Source organism: Ceratosolen solmsi, unplaced genomic scaffold (genome assembly GCF_000503995.2).
Source record: "Ceratosolen solmsi marchali unplaced genomic scaffold, CerSol_1.0 scaffold41, whole genome shotgun sequence".
Classification (NCBI taxonomy): domain Eukaryota; kingdom Metazoa; phylum Arthropoda; class Insecta; order Hymenoptera; family Agaonidae; genus Ceratosolen; species Ceratosolen solmsi.
The window spans coordinates 595,469-617,560 of record NW_011948424.1 but is presented as its reverse complement, the minus strand read 5'-3'; the positions used below and the strand labels follow the sequence as shown (position 1 = coordinate 617,560).

General features: G+C 25.6%; 1 protein-coding gene across 1 annotated transcript in view; it reads left to right on the top strand.

Moving 5' to 3' along the window:
• The first annotated feature begins 219 nt into the window (after positions 1 to 219).
• The window catches only part of thw (chitin-binding domain protein thawb), a 114,095-nt gene continuing 92,222 nt past the window's right edge, over positions 220 to 22,092 (top strand). The window contains exon 1 of the mRNA XM_011499896.1: positions 220 to 461. The gene's annotated coding sequence lies outside the window, so the exon portion shown is untranslated. The remainder of the gene's footprint in view (positions 462 to 22,092) is intronic.

The following is a 22,092-nucleotide window of genomic DNA, read 5'->3' as shown; positions in this document are numbered from 1 at the left end:
CGCTACGGAGCAGTTGGCTAGAGAGGATCCACACCACGAAGAGGGGGAGCATCCTGAACGCGCGGGCGCGCTCGCGCTCATGCGAGAGAGACAGAGAGAGAGAGAGAGAGAGTGACGGGAGAGAGAGAGAGAGAGAGAGAGAGAGAGAGAGAGTGAGCGAGGTGAAGGCAAACGCGCGAGCGCGAGCTGAGGCATGAGGTTTGCCGACCGGCACCGTGGCCCGTCAGTATCGTGCCGCGACTCTTTCGCGACGTCCGAGAGCCGAAGGAGCAGCCGCGACGTTAGTCCGCACGCACGCCTCATACCGGAGAGGATTAAGCCACCCCGTGGTTCTCGAGGAGCTTGTGCCAAGTGGTAAGAGGTGGGCATTGGCCAGGCGCTTGATACGACTGCGGCTGCATGCGAGCAGGAGACGAGTGACCGCCGCGCATTACAGCCTCCACGGGACATAAGCTCAAGCGGTACGTATTTTTGTCTCTGTCGTTTTAATGTCATTCATTGACTTGGCATGCAGGGATCGGGATTTGACGCTAGGATTCGACGTTTTTTTTTTTTTAAGGGATCTATCTTGTCTGGGGAGCTCGAGGCTTGCGCGAGCCCCTTGAGGGATGTGCTAACGCTGTTCTAACAGCTCAATGATCGACTAGGAATATTTATTTTTTATTGTGGTAGGGTGAAATTATGTATAAAGACTGCATCAGTATAAAAGGAAAAAAAATATAATACAAATAAAAATAAATAATAAAAATATATCGACCGTCGAACTGTACGAAACTTTTACTTAAAAATATTTGTTAACTTTTTTTTTTTTTTTTTTTCCATAATAGCACCTGTGTGGCCAATAAAACTTATTGATGTATCTATCGAATGTAATTGATAATTATATATTATTTACAGATGAATTTCCAATATTCATGTCATATTTGTTTGAAAGAATTGTCCGCGTCTTCTTTAATTATCATAGCATCGATATATTGATACTTTTCCAAAATTATTACGTGAAATAATAATGACAAATTCCATGTCTGCTTAAATATATTATTTGCTACGGTACCTGAACATACATTATATGTCTTTACATAAAATTAAGTTTAATCAATTATATAAAATTGTTCTATTATCATAATACGGATTACTAAATCCACGGATATGTATGTAATCTTTACGTTATATAGAACAAATTTTATTTTAATACATTGCCATTAATATTTATTATAAATTCAATTATTCAATTATTTTAAAAGTACTTTTAATAAAACATTTTATTTATTTATTTATTTTCTGCATTTACTACTACATTTGGTAATAATATTTTTAAAGACTATTTAATAAAAAGATTCAAAGTATTGTAAATAAAGCTTTATTTATAAAAAAATCATCATCGTTATTTATATATATATATATCTTATTTAATATTTGAAATTAATAGTTGTTTCCTAGCAATTGTTTTAGTAAATTAACTGTGGAAATTTTTACATTTTCAAAACTAATAATTTTTAAATAAATAGATCATTGATTTTAGATTAAAATACGTAATGGAAATGATATTTTTAGCTGTTGATTAGGCGTGTAAGACACATATTACAAAATATTGGTGTCTGTACTTATCAGTACACTATTGCAAACATTTACATAATATTATAAAGAATAATGTTTGCTAAATTTGTTTTTAATAATATAATTAAAGTGCGTGAAAAGTAGTGAGAAAGGAAAACAATATATAAGAAACTTAGCCATGTCTATTAATGATATTTTAAACAAATTTTGATTCTACATTGTATAAATAATTTTTGTATATCTTTAAAGAAATTGATGAATCCATTGAATTTATGTTATTTATTGCACATTTGTTTATTAATGAAATATAAATTAATTGGTAAAATTTGATATTTCTATTATACGCTTGATCTGCAGAACTTTTGAATCATCATTTATAGATTTTAATTTGATTGATTTATTATTTATTAATTAATATTATTAAAAATATGTATTTCGAAATATTTTCCAAATTCAAATAGCAGTTTCAGTTATTAACAATATAATCTCTCATACGCCAAAGAAAACTCCTAAAATCACAAGTATTATCGATTTATGTGCATATTCAGAGCGAGTCATGAAACTTTCTTGAGAGCACTTTTATTTTCAGGAAGGTACACGCATATATACTTATAATAATGTAAAATATTTAATTATCATAAAAATATTTTTTTAAAGTTTAACGGCAGCAATAATTTCAGAAGCAAAAAATTATAAGAGAAATAACTAGTCGAGATTGTACTCTGATTTAAAATACGAATTACGATTAACTCTCCTTACATGAATACGAATAGGTTTTTCTTACTCAACATAATACGTTTTTGTTTGTTTTATAGATTATTAAAAAACTATCTTACGCGTAACACACGCGCGCGCGCGCGCGCACACACACACACACACACACACACACACACACACAATTATTCTAAAAATTTGAATATAAATAATTTTATACTTTTTAAATTACTTTTACAAGCTATAGTTAAAAAATAAGAAATATTATAATTAGTTTTTAACATAATTATTGTGGATAATCAAGTACAGTAAGTAAATTATGAATTAAATGAAACATTTAAAGTAGATTGTAATTAGCAAACAGAATTACTTATCGTACTTATTATTTTATAAATAGTTTGTTTCTTCCATTACAAAATACTGCTTATAATGAAAGAATTATCATGCAGACAGGGAAAGAACTATAAATGTACAAAATATTTAAAGGGCATTTTATACAATTAATGTGAATTCAAAAGAATTATAAAAAAATAATATTATAATTTAAGAAATTGCAGTTTACTATTTCCTTGAACATGTAAGACAATTGTTTATTTTACGTAATAGTTCATTGAGTACACAATATGTAATTAAATACTAATTATTTTCAAGTTATTATTTATAAAATTATTTACAAAAATAAAACAATCTACAGTACAATTCGTATGTTTATACGCTGTAAATAATTTACCAAATAATTTACCATATAATATAAGTTATTAATAATACAAGTAACTTATTAAATTATAATGATAATATTATTTTTCAAATGAAAAATTTTAAATTTCGGTAACGCTAAGAGTATTAGATAAGTAGGTATAAATTTTATATAAGTAAAAGTACATGAAAAAGCAATAATCTAATATTGTATTAATTTAAATAATTTCAAAATTATTTTACAGTATTAAGATGCTATAATTTGATTTCACTGATTAAGTTACGAAAAAGAATACTCAGTAGGTTGATGGTAATCTTTATAATTAATATTGACAAAAATGAAAATCTTTTTGATTTTTAACATCTCACTGCTGTGGACGTAATATTACACGAGAAAATATATTCATAATTTCATAGATACTTAAAAAGAAAGTTACCCAGTTAGTTGTTCCTACTTCTAGAACTTTCAATTATAAACTTCGAAATTTTCTGAAAATTCTGGAAGAACGTTAGTAAGTATTATTAGTAACATTTTCAAAAGAATAGTGAAGTTATTAAACATTGTCAAACATCAATATTTTTTGTCGAGTTTCATTTTATAAGTTAGTTTCTATAATTTCAATTAACTTTAATATTTTAAATTATCTAAGAATAAGCTTTCCATTAAATTATATTCTACCGCTTTAATCCGAATTCTAATAATTAGCATAGTTAATGGATTTATTACATACATAATGTCAGATAGATTTAGAAATGAATATTTTATATTATTATTGTAATATTAACAATGAAGTTTTTTCTTGAAATTTCTTAAATATTATTCGTGAAAATTTTCAATCCCAATAGTAATAATTATATGTTTATTTAATTGTTTAGCGTAGGGATAAAAATCTTATAAATCATGGATTTAAATTAAATTCAAGACCCGTTACTAATTATAAATTTATCAAGTTTCTAGCTACTAATACGAAACTTAACCTTACAATAAATATTTATGACCCTAATCAGACAAATTTCAGTGCAATATTTGAAATATTACAAAGTTGTTTTAAACTATTATAAAATTTTACATTGCATAAAAAACTTGCAAGAAAATAAAAAGTATAAGAAAATAATGAATTTAGGTGGAAGCAAATTTTCCTTTGAAAAGCACACTTATTATATGTCAATTTCAAAGATACATTAAACCGCATAATTATAATTGCAATATTTGTACTATAATGAAATGAATGCTGAGAATATTTAACTTATTGTAAAATAATATATTATTATCTATATACGGAAAGCAAAAAGTGGTAATAATGCTATAAGTAAATCACAATAAGAAATTAGAATTTCTTATTAATTTAATATAAGGAATAGTGTTTCAATACATGTAGGATGTTTATTTCTATATTTAAAAAATGTATGAATTTCAAATAAAAAAGAGGTACTAGATTTTGTTTGTAATTTTACTTTACAAAAATTTCAGAATTTAGTATTATACTTTGTTAATTAGACAAATATAAAATGATTATAAAATCGATGAAGAATGTCAGAAAGGAACAATAAAAATAAAAACCAAAAAGTACTTCTCTCATCGAAATCTGCATACAATAATTGAAGCTGGTTTGAAGAACATTTAAATTCTAATGCTTTTCTCTGTCTCATATACGTATAATATGCGTATGCGAGTGCACTCTAACGTTACGTGAGCGTTGGCATAAAAAGACAAAAAAAAGTGAGATAAGTCGCTCATACGATTGTACAGTAAGCCATTGGAAATATATATTAATGACGCCATGTAATTATATGGTATAATTAGAGGGGCGTGAGAAAGTAGTGCATACTCTGTACGTATACGGGCGTATGTGGATGCGAAAACGTGTGTATGTGTGTGTGTGTCTAAACCTGAGATGAATAGTTGGAAGGCGTTCGACGTAGATATGTCAATTTAAAGACCAGATATGTTCTGAAAAACTTCATTACGTGGAGGTTGGTGCTTCATTAAATTGATCAAATCATGTTTACTGTTCTCTTCATTAGTTTAATAATGTTTATAAATTATTAGAATTAGATTAGGAAAGATTTTCATGATTCAGATTGATTTAGTCCCTTTAGCTTTTATTTTCTTTAGCTTAATTTTCCTTTATTTATTTATCAACCTAAGATCCTCTTAAGTCAGGCAGTTAGATATATATATTTTTAAATATTTGTTACAGAGTAAATTACTATCTATTCTCCTATACATCAAAATGTTCAGGTTTTAGTAAATTATAATTACCAAATCGATTGACCTTACTTTATCGTCAATAGATTCTATATGCTGGAACTTTTATTTTTTGTCTTTTAGTTATTGATACATAACTTTTATGTTTTAGATAATTAATCATAAGTAATGCATTATACTAAAATAAATATTTCATATTTTAATCAACAATTATATATTTATTACAATGGAATTCACCCAATTTATTGAAGTGATTTATATTGAATTGAAAATATTTCCTAATATATATAAAAAATTATTTCCAGTATTTTTAATATTATCATTATATCTATTATTTAGAATAATACCAATAATTTATAACTATTATTATAGAATTTGTAATATAAATTAAAAAATAATTAATACAAAACATTATTAATTTATTAAAAACATTAACATTTATATAATATATATTTGTAAATTGGTTTTGTTTCGCTTTTATGAATAAGTATTAATATGTGTTTTAATTATAATTATTTTAATATTTTAAATACAAATATAATGGATTAAAGATTGCCAATAAATAATTTAAACATTTTTTTTAACATATATTTCTTAAAATTTACATTAACAAAGTATAGTGACAAATATTTAATAAACCGTAATGGTCATGAAATATAAATTTAAACGTATAAAAGAATAATTATGAAAAAATAGATTGTAATATAATAAGTTTAATTTATATAAATTTGTTAGTGTTTACGTAATAATAAAATAATTGATATACCATGAATTATTCTATTATAATATATATATATATATATATATATATATATTGATTAATATAATTAATTAGTATAATTATAAAATATTACAACTTGTATTAAAATTCAGTTGGATTATAGTGTAAAGAAAATATATTACTAAATTTTCTAGAAACACTATTTTTTTTTTAACAGAAATGTTATATTTAATATGTGAAGTTATTTTATAAAAATTATCGCTTTTGACTTAGTGCTCATATTGTTGTCAATAAAATATTTTTTTTTTAGGAATTTATAATAATTATTTTGCCATGGATAAGTACGATATATATATATATATATATATATTACGGAAAAGGTAAAACAAAAAATTACATTTTTATAAAAATGTCATATAATTTCTAATAAAATGATAGAATTATATATTATTCTATCTGTTGTCTAATAATGAAATTATTTTTTGAGAATAATTATATAACAACCAATAATACAAATAATTTATATTTACATAAACGGAGGATAATATTTAAGCATTATTTTGAAAATATTTAAATAAGCTCGAGAGATTATTAGTATGTTAAATTTGGAAAAAGGTAAATTAAAGCGATTGAATATTTAAGAAAAATTGATAGCGCATAAATAATATAAATATAAATTTCACAGCTATTCATCAAAAGTAAATTTCAAAGGATTCTGATATTAATAATAGTCGAAACATTAATTAATAATTTGATGTAAGGTTTAAGTCAACACTCACAAAGGGAAAATATTTCGTCATGCCAATTCGTAATTCTCCATTGATCAGATCTCATCCTACAGAATTAATTGTCAAGTATTGTCGGCTTTCATTAGCGATCTTATCATTTGAGGTATGATGCTGCCGTCCTCTGTGACATGCATAAATACATGCGTATATGTATGTATGTCAGTGTAATTCTACGCTCTTGTCAGTAGTATAATTCTACGATTCGTCAGGCCAACGGTGTTAACGGCTTCAATTTATGAAGACGACAAAATCATACGTCTGGATGATTTTGCATATTCTGAACCCGAATTTGGAAGTCCAAGTACTGGAGTTTTTATTTCCAAGTTTCGTTCGCCGAACTTGACGACATTTAAAGAACTGAAACTGAATTAAGTTTTCAATATGAAATCCCTTTCTTTTGGAGTTACGATTTATGACGAGTCTAGAAGATCTTTTCAAAGGAATTTCATTTCATACGACTGAAAAAATCAAACAAAAGCGACTAATACAAGAGAGATTATAATTTATATATTAACATAATTTTGATATGTAAATATATACAGAAGCTAGAAGCTTTGGTTCTATAATCGCCATTATAATGTATTATTCCAAAAAAATAAGTTGAAAATAAAGTTTATGGTTATTTTAACATTTATCGAAAATTTTACATTTTAGAGATTAAATTAATAATTTATGCACACACTACATGAGTACATATGAAGAATTAAAATAAGATATATATTCATATTGTCATCAGAGTGAAAGTACTTAGATAATTAAATTAACCTTATTTAAAGTTCCATAGTCTTTACAATGTACGTTATACATTATTATGAAATTAATGTTTATAAAGAATTTTTATTATGTAAATAATTTCAGACGATTTATTAAATCATATCAAAATAGTTAATAATAACTTTATATTAATAAGTGCATTATATTATTTTGTAAAGGCTTTTATTTAACAAGAATATATTTCATATGTCATTCATATATATATATATATATATATATATATCATAAATCCATCGATACTTCTTAATAAAAATATATTTATAAAATATAGTTTAAAAATACATGACATAATAAATCAGTATAATGATATACATTAATGATATGGGTAAATAACAATAGAAAAATTTAATAAAGATAAAAAAAAATCAAGTGTCTTATTTATTATGATAAAATAGGTTTTATCTAAGCATCCTGTATATTTCTTCAGAGAGCAATTTTCGTAATTTATTAGTATTATGTAGTATAAAAGTAATTGGTTATACAAATGTTTAACGTTGATTATTATACTATGATTTTACAAATATATTTTATAATATGTATTTAAAATATTACTTTAGGAATGTTTGAATTTGAGATTGTTTTTAAAACAATAAAAAACTATAATAAGAATGTTTTAATTCATATTATATGTGTATATATATATATATATATCTATATATGTATCTATGGATTATTAATATATCTATAGATGTATCTATATCTATCGATATATATATATATATCTGTATGCAAAATATATATATATATATATATCTATTTATATTGTTATATATATTCAATGATTTATTTCATAATTGATTTCTCTATTAATTTAAATCAATTAATATTAATAATATCAAATCTGAAAATTCGTTAGATTTATTTTTTTATGTAAATATGTTTTAAAATTTTATATATTCGACTGAGAATTTAATTCAATATTTTTTTTATCATTATAATGAAAAACTTTCAAGTGAATTGAAATTATTTTAAAAGGTCAACGTAAAATAACTACTATTGATTAGGCGCAATGATAAGACTATCTGGTCCATAAGAAAAAAAAAAAAATATATATATATATATATAACTGAATAATTTTTTCGTAAGATCGAACTTTAATTAATAAATTGTATAAGTTAAAAATAATATCTATATTGAAATTGACGTAAGTGTAAGTGGAAGGTAATACAAATAATGTGCAGTGAAACGAAATATCTATATAAGGTAATACTTGTTATTATCAATTTCATTGTTGAACAATCAAAAGATCAGTGAGATTCCCCGTAAACGAAGCAATATCTGCATCAGTATATTGCAAAATTGGTCAAATTATGCAAAAAGTCATAAGAGTCGCGGCTTCAGTCGAGCCTCAATGTATCACGTATTTCTTAACGCCTCAACTCGACAATTCACACGCCGACGGAAGCGCATCGTGAAATATAAAGGCATTGACGACGATCTCGATTGTTGGATCTTGAACAAACGATGGCGAATTATTATATTACAGAGCTGCGTGCTTTCGGGAAATGTTTTAGTGGAATGATTGTGTAATGTTTCAGGCCTCGTCGCGTGGGTGAGAAAATGCGTCGAGCGGAATGTGAAGAAATAATATAGATAAGTTGATATGGCCAGCAATGGAGAAAATTAAATGCATTCGAATTTTTCTCTTGTATTATACAATTAATAGGGAGTTATGACTTTGCTAAGGTATTTCAATGCGTTAAGTGGGTGCGAAGTTGAAATAGTGCAAGTTATAAAAAGATTAAAATAAAATTACATTTTCAGGTAGATTTTATAGATGAATTAGGCTATTAAGTAAAGCACATTAAATTTGTGCATTCAGATTAATAAAGCTTTTACATAAAATGTAAGTCATCGTTATAAAGAAGAAATTTTTTATCAAATCATTTAAAAATAGAGCGCAAATGAGTATAAATTGACATATTTTGACCGTAATAATAACTTTTTCATCATTGTTCTATATTTCAGATATATTTCAACGAATTGAATTTGAACACATTGAACGATATGTTATTCAATAATGTTATTCATTATTTACTAATAAAATATATTTATAATTAAAGACAGTTTTTAATTATTATTATAATTTTATTTTATATTAAGATAAAGAACATCATAGATATATAAACGTATTTTTTTTCTTATATAATTGGCTATTATATTGATTATCGTGTTGATACGAATCAAATTAAAATCCCAGAACGTAATTTAAGATCGCTACTGATATATGTTATATATCGTTAAAATTAAACGACATAATTTACGATCCATTTATAGTTATTAAGTAGAATGTTATATATTGATATCAATTTATTTTAAGAAATCAAGTTATTATACTCTATCATAATGCGAGGAAATTATAAAAAATCTAAAACTAAACGACCGCTTGATTTTAATAATTAATCGAATCTAAAATATTACTTTGCATTGGGAGTGATTGTTGGGAGGGGGGGTGGTGGTGGTGGTGGTGGTGGTGGTGGTGGTGGTGGTGGTAGTCTTGAATAATTGTAATCATAATTAATTTTTTTCATAAATATTTTGAGCATTAACAATATTTTAGCATTAAAAAGCATTATACTCGTTACGATAAAACATAATTTTCGGAAAAACTAATACTATCGCTTCCCGTAAGAATATCGGTGCTCCTTAGTCTGCTTGCTTCGCATAGTACTCGGCGAGGGACAAAATACGTGTGCTTAAAATCCTGCGTACAGACAAAGTTACTTATCTTCGTAGTGGGCCGAAGCTATATCCTTGCGCACGCGCACTGCAAAAAACGAGGCTACGGAGGCTCTGGTCGCAGGATCGGCACAATGAGGAGACCTTTTTCGCACGCTCGGCGCTCGTCAATGTAATAATTACACAAAAGCATCCGAGTAAAGCAGACGTTTCGCTTTTGTTACGATGCGCCGCTCTCGCCTTTCGTGATGACCTGTAGTTTTTGGAAGAGAAGCGTTTCGATGTTTGGCTCGCCCGGAGAGAAAGGATGAACTTCGGCAGGGACGATTTTTGCCAGTTGAATTTCGATTTGCTGATGCTCGCTAGCGTACGATGTTATAATTTCGAAATTTTGCTTGATAAAACTGTCGAGTTCGTTACGTTGATTACAACATAGAATTTATGCTTTTAGAGCAGCTTGCGAATAGATTGAAATGGATTGGAAAGTTATGTTTTTAAATTTCATCTCTTATGTTGTCAATTGCGGTGATGTCGTTGCTTCAATTTATATTAAATGAAGCGATAATCGTTTAAATTCATTAAGTCGAAAGGAATTTTTACAATTTATTTAATGCAATGAAATTAAAAAAAAAATATTCTTGATATTTCTATAAAAAGATTGCTACGACTGATTATTAAATACGATTTTCATTTCTATTCGTATAATATTATTAATTATTACGTTAGTATGCATAGTTGAAGTTGTACATCCGTTTATCATATTTATGGATGCTTAAGACATTGACTATATATTTACAGTAACTAATGTAATAATATTTCTTATTCTACATTTATATTTGTCGTTATTACTACCCATATAAATACTGACGCTTATCAATTGGATCTTTCTATTTATAAATGAGTTTCATAAATTAATAAAAATAGTGCATTTATATATTATTTCACTATGAAATTCGTGTCACTTTTCTATTGGAATTATATCAAAATAAATCTTTCTAAAATTCCATTATAAGTTATGCTCACTTATTGAAAAATAGATGTAAAAATTTTCTAAATGATTACATATTTTTATATAGATTTAGTAAATAGGTTAAGCTTAACCGAATCAACATTTATTTTGATTTCATACGTGAAAAATTGATCTTTTGAACTTTATATTTTTACCAAAATATTGATAAACTTTTTCTTATAATTGTACAATTTAATAATATGCATGCATATATATATATATATATATATTTGTAAAATACATATACAAACGTAATGGTAATTCAAAATATATATTTAACATCATTATATCTATATATATTTAAAAATGACACTAAATTATGAGTTTTATAATAAATCAATTCATGTGTTCGTCTCATAAAAAATTCTACATTTTCCAATATAAATATATACATTGTAAATAAAAACATTTTACTAAAAATTTGAAGAAAACTATTATTACTTGTGAATAAATTGAAATTGAATTATATAAATTGTCAGCATTAATAACCATTTAAAGGATAAACTATTTATAGGAAACAAAAATCGACTACTATCTGTGGAATTTGAACAGAATTTTCAATAATTTTGAAGAGATTATGCAATTCAAATCGATACTTTCTTATTGAATGTCTTTTCTATACAAGAATAATATAAATTTTTTTAAATACTTGAGCATAAGAAATAGATTAACTATAAATATCACACAATATATTAAATTTTCTTATAGAAAAAAAGTGAAGGAAACGCGCATTTAATGATAAGTATTGGATAAGCCTATGTATTTAATATTTTTGCTCACATACGAAAGATCTCAATGCAAACAATCTAAATGAATTTTCATTTGACCGTGAAAGTTTATTTGCTGTAGATAAATAAGTATATTCGTTAATTTTTGTTGTTAAATATATAGGTAAAATTCAAAATTTGATATGCATAAATCAGTTTTAACAAAATAAATATTACATCTTAATCTCTACATGAATATATTGTTTATTAGAAAATGAATTTAATATAGAAAAATGATTTATTGATTTAATAAAGTAAATTTCATGAAATAGAATTTGTATTTCCAATTCAAATGGTCGATTAATCACGATAGTTGGGAAATTCATAACCATACCTTTTTAAATAATGATTTTTAATAAATGATGAAATTATTAAGCTTTAGCTCTTTCTTTAGATTTGGTAATTGAATTCTATTATTATGGTTATAATACTTGTATTAACATATTAAATTTGCGAAGATATTTTTTTTAGCATAATTTTTATAATAAATTTAATTTCAAAGTAGATTATAGTTGGAAAATTGGTATTATAATAGTTTTTCATGTTTTTGCAGTTAATTTGAAAATGAAAAAACATTTATCCTAGTTTATATTTATTTTCAAATTAGAACAATAAGAATTAACAATCTTCAAATAATTCTATTTCAGTATTTAACGATAATATTCTGATTTCTCACTCAACAAGTAAAATGTAAGTTTATTTTTTTTTTTTTATATTTAAAAATGAATAATAATGTGAATTTAGAACATTCCGAAGAAAACTATGAAATTTTAAATATTATAAGCTACAAAATAAGATAATATTTGCCGCGATATTTGAACATACTATAAAGTATATTTTATATTTAAATACTTATTGTAATATTTTTAATTTTGTGGTTTTAAACATAGAAAGAATGAAATATGCCTATGACCTTGAAAAAGTCAATTTTTAAACATTTGCATCGTAATATCTTATCACAAAGTAATAATACTTAATATACTTATTTGACCCTATAATAGCTTGTTATTATTAAATGCGCTCTTTCGATCGAAGCATTTTTCAATAAAATCTATTTGTCGTCAATTTAATAGAATTTTCTGCTTATAATAAGCATTGAAAAGTTCGTGAAGTATATTACCTGAACTGTATTTTATGATATATAGAGATTTAAAATATTGATTCTGGAAATTGTGTACAATCAATTTATTTATATACCAAATTTTTCATGAATATAAAATATTTACAAATATCGCATTTCCTTAATATAAAAATGTTTGGTATCAGGAAAAATGTTAATTACAATATTTATTGGAATATAGGTTATTTATATTATAAATAAATTTATTTATTATCTTTTTTATTTTATATTACATTATTCAATTTTCTTAAAAAAAAAAAAACACGTTATCTCCATTTTATATAATTTAATGTTTTATATATATTATATATATATTTTGTACCATCGATAAATTAAATTTACATTTTTATATAAAAAACTGAAATAGAAAATTCAAATTGAACAATGAATACTAGACATTTGAGTTAAAATATTTTTAAGTGTTGCAGAAATTCCTTTTTTTTTTCAAGTGAAGTTTCTACTTTCTCTTTAAGTAGCAAGGTAGTTTTGAAAAAAATTAACTTGTACTTGAAATTAAAAAGGTATAAAAAATTATAAAATATTTATTAAAATTTTCACAATAGCCACTTAAAAATTTAATTCATGCTATGATATTTACATATGTTGTTTTAAACATTTATATATTCAGTAATTCGAAAGGTTACAAGATAAAGGATGGATACAATTTTCATCTGTTTTACTTCCCTTAAAGGGTTAACTTTTATTCACGTATTTTGTTCTTGTAATATTGATAATGAACATTTTTTAATTGTAAAACTTCCTTTTTTATCATTACGATATTAAAAATTTATGAAAAAATTTTGATTATGTAAAGGCAATCGTTTTATTTTTTAAATATTAAAGTGCGATTACTTGTCTTTATATAATAATAATAATCTAATAAGAGTAAGTTTTTAATATTTTCTTTATTAATTATATCTATTATATTATATATACAATGTCGATTAAAGTATATTTGATTGAAATTGTTTATATATATATATATATATATATATATATATTCAGAAATTTAATCCTTAAATTAATAATCTTGAAAAGCTTAACATTTAAAAATAAAAGAAAATATAATACTCGTAATTAATATAGAAAATTTTAATTTTAGAATGCAGAAATTTTAATAGTATATTTAATTTCAAAAGTTCCTTTCAGCACAATCAAATTCATATCTCTTTGGTAACTTAATTTTATACAAAGTACAGCAACTAAAATGTAATTTCTTGAAGTGTGGGTTATCTGCAGTCTGTTGACTCTACTCCTACGAAAGAAAATTCTTTTATATTTAAAGTTTATACGTAAAGTTGCGTTTATCGCACGTTGAAATTAAGATTTAATAAAAATCACTAATAGAGTTCCCAATTACCTATATCTTATTCGATAGTGTTCGATTTACCGAAGATATTCGATCGTATCTTATCAAGCTCGTTTTTCTCTCTAGTATTTATGAAATATCCACTCAGTATCGATCGCATGCTTATAGTCCTGATCAAATATTGACTAAAAATCAATATGAAACTTTCTTCCCACCGAGATCTCATCTTACAGTTATAAAAATGATTTATCATCAAAGGCCCAAACGGCATTGACGATCAAAAGGAAAATATCCGTAGTAGCCCAACATAACGCTTCTCCCGAATTGCTCGCGATATTCTCACTGCACACAACGGCCGGGAATTAGTCGTGTTTGCGTTTCACCTTTTCATGGTGCCCCTTTCTACGGGGCATTCGCGTCGCTTTCCGTATCGCGTGCGACGATCAACGCCAAGTGCCGCGGCTTCTACTTCCACGTCCTCCGCGACGCTTCCGCAGCTCTTTTCCGAGAGCACCGCTGCGCCCAAGAAACGGTTGCCTCCTCTCCACCGGTAGAGTGAGAGCGCGGAGCTGGAGGGTGGGTGGGGGCTAGCGGTAAGGTGGTGGCGGGCAGAGGGGGTCAGCAGAAGGAGGTGGAATTGCCGATTGTCGCTGGCGCTTTGCGACTGACTTCGTGAGATCGCAACCATCCATTGAGCGGATTGGAAGGAAATGGTTCCCTGGTCCATTCGCTCGCTCCACTTACGAATGAGAAATTGGAGGAAAAGGCATACGTTGAAATGCATAATTTATTGTGCTTTTCGAGTCAATTAAATTGCTATAAAATCAAAATGTCGAATTGACTTTGGTGAGATTATTTAACTTACCTTTTATTTCAACATTCAGATTATGAGCATCGTTATGAAAATTAGAAAAATAAGATATTATTTTGAAATATTTGGTAATAGTGTATAGTGTTGGACGCCGGTGATATTTTCTATTTTTTTTTATGTGCATTTTAGGCGCAAGTTTTTTAAATTGAATATTTCTGTTTATATTATATCTCTATCTACATATATTTTTTAAATTCGATTTACTATACCAATGAAACTTCGTTTCATTCTTCGTTACTTATCTGTTTCAAACATCATAGATTTAAATACACGTAATAATAAATTAATTTTAATGTTTTAAACAACTGCATTGCTTGATCAAATTTGGCGTGTGAAAATTTCTGGATTTTCGAAAATACAGGACGCAAATTTTCAATTTGTATAATTTATACAGAAAGTACAAATTATTTTAAGATATAAATAGTCAATAAAAATAAAACTGAAATTATTCCCTAAACGGGATAATTAAAGAGATATATTAAATGAGATGATTGAAACGAGGATAAATACCTTTACAGAAAATTTTTCCCAATAGTTTTGTCTTGTTGGCTAAATTTATTACATATAGTGTAGGGTTGCCATGCAGTTATTCTAAATAAGTAAAAGTAGGATGTTACTTAGTCAGAGAGTCAAATCTAACATTCACAATCTAGTTCTTCATCGGTTAAGTAGTAAGTTCCTCTCGCTCGCGAATGTTATGCCAGCTTCTTCTCGATAAATAGTTGTCGGGAAGTTTTACTCGACGAGATTGTGGCGAAGACAGGAGGAATACAACAAATGTGTGGAATACTTTTAAAAGATAGCAGCATACCGAGCCTTGCACACGCGAGTTTACGGGAAATGGACTATCCGTCCCTGACACTTCTTTGTTCGCTCGGTGACATTTAGTAGGACTTTCGCTGGTGGTTACTAGTCCCTCAGCGATTTTCACCATTCCAGACATTTCGACTGTTTGGCTCCATTTTTGTGGATACTGCTCCTCTCCTTCAGAATGCAAAAAGAATTGCAGTGGTACAGCACAATATCGCTTGCTATCTTATTCAAGCGTCCAAAATTCGTAATTTACCAACATTTTTATTATCAAAAATGTATTATTGAAATATGAGAATGGAATGATGGCACGCTCGTGTGCGACGAAGAAAAGAATACGCGTTAAAAAGCAATTTAACCAAATTCGTTCGTCAAAAAAAAAAAAAAACAAAAAAAAAAAAGAGAGAGAAAGAAAAGAAGAACGTTTCATCACGCAACGTACATGGAATACACAGCGGGAGCAGTTTTACTTTAAAATTACGCATAGAAAATAACTCTCTCTCTCTCTCTCTCTCTCTCTCTCTCTCTATCTCTCTATCTCCACTATCGCGACGTCCAGACCAATCGACCAATCGCAAGAGTAAACAAATTCATACATACGAAGAGGCTTCTACTCGAGGAAGTCCATTCGCACCGAAAAGATATTTGTCTGCAAACACGGAATTTCCGTTTCCTCGTATACATATATTATCTAGTCATAAGGTTCTTCCGGAACTACGAAGATGTCTTTCATCATAAAAAATTCTTATTTTCATCCGTATCGAATGTGAACTCTTGGATTGCGAATTCGCTTTTGTGAGCGTAGCTCCGTTTATGCATATATTTGAAGACTCCAGATTTCTTTCGAACTAATATTTCCTTAATCTTTTTCTATGCTTCGCCTAAAAAGTTTCTACTGTTTCATACAAAAAAGTAAGAGAGAAAATCGCTTATATTTAATTAATGTTTGTAAAACAATGGAATTATGACTATTGTTTAGTCGCGAATGTAAAGTTTATAATTCGAATTAGCATTTTTCGAGAAAATGTCCCTTTATTTTTATTGTGAATTATTCAATCATAATTCACATTAATACGTCAATGCATTATTTATTGTCAAAATCAATAGAAGGATACAGTTTTGTAATAAGTACGGGTATGCTTTAGTCATTATGGTCATTTTAAACGGTGTTGTATTATTATTGAGGAAATTCATTGATTTCGAAAAGAAATATTACTAATAACATAAGTTTATATGTATATTATTTAATAATCCTCATAATTTCTATTCATAGTTGCTTACGTGGAAATAGAAAAATCAGTTTCATAATGAAAATAAAAAAATATGATAAGCATTTAATAAATTATGAATACAAAATGTTACTTTAATAATATTATATATCAACGTGTATGTATTTTTAAAATGTGTAATATGTATCCTAATTATCTTAAAGCCCATTAGACTAATTTTGTTAGCTAATTTATTCTTTCATATATTAGTTTTTGATATTTTACTCAAAGATTTTCTAAAATAAAATAAATATATATGTATTTTATAGTTACAGATAAGTTGATTGTTTTTCAATTCATTAGAAATATTTACATATTGACTTACCATTTGATTGTCTGTATTTTTTCTTATATTTATGAGATCCATATTTATATTTTTTTATTAAGATATATTTGCTGCTCTTACTTTTAGGTATGTTTTTTATTTTTTTTAAATTTTTATATATTTTTAAGAGCAAGATATAGATATAAATTTGTTTGATTTTATAAGATAACATTAAGAAGTCTTTGAATTGCTTTTCCGTTTTAAATAGTATTAAATGTACCCTATATTATATTAAAACATTTTTAAGTTATTAGACTTATTACATAAACGAATATAAGATATTGAATAATTCAATAAAAAGCTTAATGTTTTATGATGAAAATTAAAAAAGTATTCATACAAATATTTTTATAAAATAACTACAGCATAAAAAGATTAATGATTAATGACAGATTAATAATGATTTAATAGATAATACATCGTTCCTATAATAATTGCATAGATATAAAAATATCATATAAAAATGTTTGGACGTATTTTCATTTTTATATATAATATTATTATTCTATTCTTTTGTTTTGTGAAAAAAATATTATATTTTAATTTAACAAAATTATATTATCACTCTCACCCACCCACCCAGTATTCAGGGCCACTAACTTTACTCTCAATTTTTTTCCTCAATTAACTATAAATTGTTTTTCATTATAATGCAAAAATTGTATCAGAGCAGTAATTGATAAATTTTGATATATTAATATATATTAATAATATACTAGTAAGGAACCAGTAATGTTATAGTGAGGTTAATATAAATAAGTTAAATATTTAACTACTAGTAATAAATAGTATTTCCCTTTACTTTACCAATTAGCACATTTAATATTGAGTTTTTGTATTACAAGTATATGAAAGAAAATTTTGTTCAACAATGTCTGTGTATAATGCAAAATGTAGTTATGTAAATTATGTGCATTGTTTATGAGTTTAAGAGCAAATGTAATTATATTTTTTAAAAACATTTCCAGTCTAAACGTTATGCCTGTAAAACTAGACTAATTAAAATTTAAATTTTATTCATACAATTCATTAATATCTTCAATTCTATAAGTTTAGTTTTATGATTGATTTATCTTTAAATTTTTCTCTTATAAATAAATACCACTAAATACAATATTTAATAAAATTATATTAAATTTAAAAGCGTATAAATTGGGAAAGGAAAAAATTTTTATACAAATTCCCATTGATTGTAGTTTTTTAAACGTATTAATATATATGAATGATATTATTAAAAGAAAACTGTCAATTCTATAAGATAATGAAACTTTTTAATTGTTCAATTTTTTTAATTGTTTGAGATATTATTAATAATATCAAATAACCAATTTATGGTGTATATAAAAAGAAATGCAATATAAGCAAATAATATTAAAGTAGAGGAATTGAGAATTTAAGTAATTAAAAATTCCACTGCTCGTTGAATTTGAGCATTTAAATTGAAATCACTTTACTGCTTTGATTGAATGTAAATCAAGTTACATCCAGACAAAAGCTTATATTTTAAAAGGCTTTCTCTCTGTTTCCTGTAAATGGTCTCTTCAGATACTTTGTATGGTTAGTGAGTGAGTGCTCTTATGACATTTGATTATATATAGAAATATAGAGCAGAACTCGTGTTCGTTGCATGAAATTCTGTAAATTCCATTACATTTACAGTAATAATTTTGCTTCCGAATAAAATATTTTACATAAGCTTAACGTAATTCATTATTCTATAGAAACATAAATTATATTAATGCCGTAAGCGGTTATTTCATTACAATAATAATAAAATCGGCGTTTTGTTATCAATTTACGAGAAATGAAATGCTTACCTTAATTATGAATATGTATTTCCAATATTAATATGTATATATAAATAATAAACTAAGAACTAAGGATTAAATATATTTAGTTGACACAGCTGGACAACTGTTTTACTTTAAACGGCTATTTTAAAAGATCAATTCTTATTTTAGTGATTTTAAGCATACACTTTAATAATCATAGGATTATAATTCCAAAGTTATTTTAAAACTATATTTTTCCAATAGTACTTGGAAAATGATTGATATTAATTACTAATTACTTTTTATAAATAAGTCTAATAAAAGTGGCAATTTACTTCGTATTACGAAAGAAGTTATCCATATTAAAATATTATCAATCATTCATATTTCTAAGAGGTGCACTTGAAATAAGTAATTATTATCCTTAATATTGGTTATTTAAAATTATCTTTAGTAATATATATTTTTTATTATCTTTACCATATAATACTTAATTTAAAGTCAATTACTGATGAGTACGTTTATAATAACAACTACTTAAACGCACTATTACTTACAACTAATTATTGCTATGACTATTTAATATCGTAATATTAGTAAATAAGTAACATACATTGAAGAAAGCACTGTAAAATTATGTTCAAGCATTATAATATCTCCTAGAAATTCATTCAAGAAAATCATTAAATTTGCCTGTTAATAAATTGTCTAAATGATAAAATAAGTATGTTACGAATCATGATAGATTACATTGGAATAAACCGGTACTAATGTAACTGAAGATAAATCTATAATATGTTTTCAAAATACTTAAACAGTAAGAATTTATTTATATTAAATTGAACTTTCATAATACAAAGTATTTTCTCTTCGTTTTATTGGTTAATAATGGTTTTAGTTATGTTTATTTAGATTAATAAAAAATACGATATTCAAAACAGTAATTTAGATTAATATTATAATAAAAATATATATTCTTTAATATTATTTATAAGATATTTTTCGCCACCTTCTTACAGAAGTTTTCAAATTTAATTTTTAATTTAATTTTCTTAATTTAATTCAATTAAGTTACATTCCATATGTGAAATAAGTTAAAGAATTAAGTTAAATTCTATTTAAATCTACACTTCATTGAATTTTAAAATAGTATTGTGCAGGAAAATCTAACATAAAAATTTTTATACCATTAGAAAGTATGATAAATGAAATATATAACAACTGATTACGTCTAAAAAATATTTATTATTATTCTTAGATAAATATAAATAATACAAAACAAATAAAATTAAAAACGTTATTATTTTTTGACAATTAGCTATTTAGATTTATATGATAGATTAGTTATTTAGATATGATCGCCTTTCTGATTTTAGCAATATATCTATAATATTTGAAGTACTATTAATTTTTTTAAGAAGTATTTTTAATAAATATATGCAGTTATCAAAATGTTAAAATTTATTAGGATATCCTCGACAATTAAATATAATTTATCTAGTTGCATTAAATTTTTTTAAAGGTTTGGTTTTTAAATTTCATTGATCAATAAGTTCCATGTATAATGTTACAAAGGCATTATGAGATGAGAAATAAAGATAAGAAGAATAAAAGAAACGTGTTGATAAAATTAAGCATTGTTTTTTTTATTCTTCGAAATTTCACCGAAACGAAGTGATTTAAAAATGTTTTAAATTGATTGCAATTCGAAAATTTTCGAAATAACGATAAATTCTAAGAATCGATACTACAATTATACATCAGCTTGGTTTTTAGTAAATTTTAGAAATGATTTAGCCATTCGTAATTTAGTGTTTTAGTGATAATTGATTTAGTGAAAAACTTCTCATACTGGCAATATTTTTCATTGCTATGTATACATTTGGATGCTTCGTTGATTTTAATGAATAAATAAATAATAATAACGAAATTCGACTTACAAAGGAGAGACGTTGAGGCATGCACCAATCAAGCAATTGTCATAGTTCGTCATACAGCGGGGTGAGGGGGGTGGGTGGGTTAGAATGGCATGAATTTACAAAAGACGAACATAGGATAAAGAATGGCTTCAGGCATCATTTCTTTTCATTTTTCACTCAAGATACGGTGTTCGCAACTTTTTGTGAAATTTGAATATCGTGAGAATATTTAAGTATGATTCTACAAACGTGGTAAATGAAATAAGTTTAATCATAGTGAGATAAGCACGTAAGGTTTGATAAGTTTCCTTCGAAAATCCTATGATATTCTTTACATTGTATGTAATTATTTTTCATAGCGTTTTAACCTAGCCATTTTATCATTATGCTAAATAATAAATAATTATTTGTAATGAAGCAATTATAATTATTTTAATATAGAGAAGCTATAGCTGAATAATCTACGTGAGGTCATGATTTTCGAAAATTAAACATTTTTATATGTTGTATAGATTTTTAAAAGCTTTCATTTGTATAATATATAATGGTAGGAAATAGTAGAAATTTTGTATGATTTGTGTGGAGGCAGACGTAAAATTGGTATTATTTAACTTTAACACACAATATTTCGTTCATTAATAGCAATTATTATTTATAGTAATGTTTATTTGCTTATAAAGTCGTAAGCCGAACAATTATTAGAGAAATATTAGAGAGATTCTTATATATATATATATATATATATATATATATATATATATATATATATATATATCGACGAGTT